Source organism: Hemibagrus wyckioides, linkage group LG29 (assembly GCF_019097595.1).
Source record: "Hemibagrus wyckioides isolate EC202008001 linkage group LG29, SWU_Hwy_1.0, whole genome shotgun sequence".
Classification (NCBI taxonomy): Eukaryota; Metazoa; Chordata; class Actinopteri; order Siluriformes; family Bagridae; genus Hemibagrus; species Hemibagrus wyckioides.
In genome coordinates, this window is record NC_080738.1 from 6467337 (window position 1) to 6469836 (window position 2500).

The 2500-nt window shown below is 43.4% G+C and overlaps 1 protein-coding gene across 7 annotated transcripts in view; it reads right to left on the reverse strand.

The window, feature by feature from the left end:
* apbb2b (amyloid beta (A4) precursor protein-binding, family B, member 2b) overlaps positions 1 to 2500 on the reverse strand; it is a 47858-nt gene that overhangs the window by 8049 nt on the left and 37309 nt on the right. The window contains exon 1 of one of the 7 annotated variants that reach the window (XM_058384729.1): positions 381 to 707. The exons of the other annotated variants lie outside the window; for them this stretch is intronic. The gene's annotated coding sequence lies outside the window, so the exon portion shown is untranslated. Of the gene's footprint in view, positions 1 to 380; positions 708 to 2500 lie in introns of those variants that run through there. 7 annotated transcript variants of the gene reach the window in all.

The following is a 2500-nucleotide window of genomic DNA, read 5'->3' on the forward strand; positions in this document are numbered from 1 at the left end:
CAGCAAAGATTTAGACACACACACACAGAGTCATTAGAGGAGTCTTGTGTGTCAGATAAGCTGACAAACTGTGAAAAAACAAAGGAATCGATATAAGACATAAGACAAGCACTACCTACACACACACACACACAAGACTCAGCTAATGACTGTGTGTGTGTGTGTGTGTGTGTCAGATAAGCTGACGAACCATGAAAACAAAGACATAAGACAAGCACAACACACACACACACGCACTCTCTTCTGGTGAATAAACATAACAAACATACATCCTCAAGTGTGTGTGTGTGTTTGTTTTTGTGTGTGTGTGTGGTTTAAGAGCTTGATGTTGGCTGATAGAGAGGAAGGTGAGGATGATGAGAAGGAAGAGGGAACGTTACCTCTCTCTGAATCCAGGACAGCAGTGAAGAAAAGAAGAGCGGGGATTAAAGAGTAGAAAAGAAAATGCTCAAGCATTAACACACACACACACACACACACACACACACACGTCCTGTTCCTCACACATGCACACATTTCAGCTAAACTCATGACAGCTGATGATTAAGCCTGAGGTTATAGGCGTGTGAGAGTGTGAGAGAGAAACAGCGACGTGTGTGTGTGTGTGTGTGTGTGTGAGCCATTAATATGTTTTCACATATAGCAGACATCCTAAAACATCGAGGCTGCCTCCAGCAGCCGGATCCATGTGTCCCGGAATATAAAACAGCACTGTGATTATAGAGCTAATATGGAAAGAAAGACAGAAAGAAAGAAAGAAAGAAAGAAAGAAAGAAAGAAAGAAAGAAAAATGTTTACTAGTTTGGAGAAGGAGGAGCGCTCTGAAGTTGTTGCGTGTGGAACGACACAGAGTTATATATCTGTGTGTCAGTTTTTTGTTTATTTGTTTTTACACATACAACAAATAGTAAACACCGGGTCTGTAGCTCCGCCTACGTCACGCGTGACCTTCCGATGTGATTAGAGCTAGCGCTAAATGAGCTTTTGTGGATAAAAAGTCTACAATTTTTTATTTTTCTAAGAAAATGACCGATGGTGTGGCTAGATAAGAGTCTTCTTCTTCCTGGGCTGGGATCGAGGTTTAGAGCTCTTTTAAACTGTAAACTCGGGGGCACCATAGACGTCCAGTATATGGATGAAATGTTTTCCTCAAAAAACATCATTTCTTTCTGACTGAAGAAAGAAAGACGTGAACATCATGGATGACGAGGGGATGAGGAAATTATCTGTAGAGTTTCATTCTGGAAGTGAAGTCCTTTAAAGACGTGAAACTCCATTTACTTTCAATGTGTTCATGTGTCAAGTCCCACCCACTGGAACGGTTTAACCAATCGTACGACAGCAAGGAGCCGGAGAGGGTGTGTTCATCCAAGCCATCTCATCGCATCATGGAACTGCTGCTCGTGTTAGCCGCATACCTGAGCTGACCACGGGGAGTTCAATCGATATCGATATCAATCGACGGCGTCTGAAACGTTCCGAGTTTGTGTTAATTAGTTACAAATACACTAAAGGTTGGAAAGTCTTAATAGAGGTCAGAAAACACGACAGGAAAAAGAAGAATCAGCGGCTGACCCGAAGCAGTTTATTCGTTTTCTACCACAGCAAACTAGCGTATGTTTCCAAAGAACTGCAAAGACCTCCCAGAAAGGAGGAAAAACCTCCGAGAGCCACTGAGATCTCCATCCATCCATTTCCTGATCCTACACACAGTCCATCCCAGAGGACTCGGGGGCACGAGGCAGGGTGGTTTAGTGATACTGACCAGCCTACAGAGCGTGTCTTTGGACTTTGGTGGAGAAAACCAGATGACCCAGAGGAAATCCTTAAAGCATGCGGAGGAATAAAGACCACTCAAGCCGCCATATCCCTCGACACTGAAGACTCTATTACTATTAAATATGAGAGAGCTGTGGTGTAAAAGTCTCTGTAGTGAATATAGAAATTCCGTGTCCTAATTCGGCACGATGTTTTTTTTTATTTATTCACACTCTCTCCGGTTTCCGTCTCAGACGTCTCAGGATCCTCAGGCTTCGGGTTATTGTGTCTTCTGTCCGCCGTGTCACAATGCTATGAGTGGTTTATGATCTTCACAATAATCCCAATATAAATTACAGGCTTTAGGCAAGAAGAGTTCACCACAACACAAATGAACCAAGGACCGAGCACTGAGGATCTCCTGAAGATCACATCAGCATACTTCTGTATACCGTAACGGAAAAAAACCCCTTTCTAATTTCATACCCCGATGTCACCCAGAAGAGCGGACGGCTTCCCTTTCAGAGCCCGGATTCTTCCTCAAGCAGGAATCGGGAAGATTTTTCCTACATCGGGATTTTTGTAAAACAAGGCCTGCTAGCTATATCCAAATCTCTCTCTCTCTCTCTTTTTTTATCTCTCCTTGTCCATTTCTAGTGCTGATGTTCCTGAGAAATCTCACACACTCCTCCACGTCCTCATAATAAGACACTCTTCCACACACACACACACACACACACAC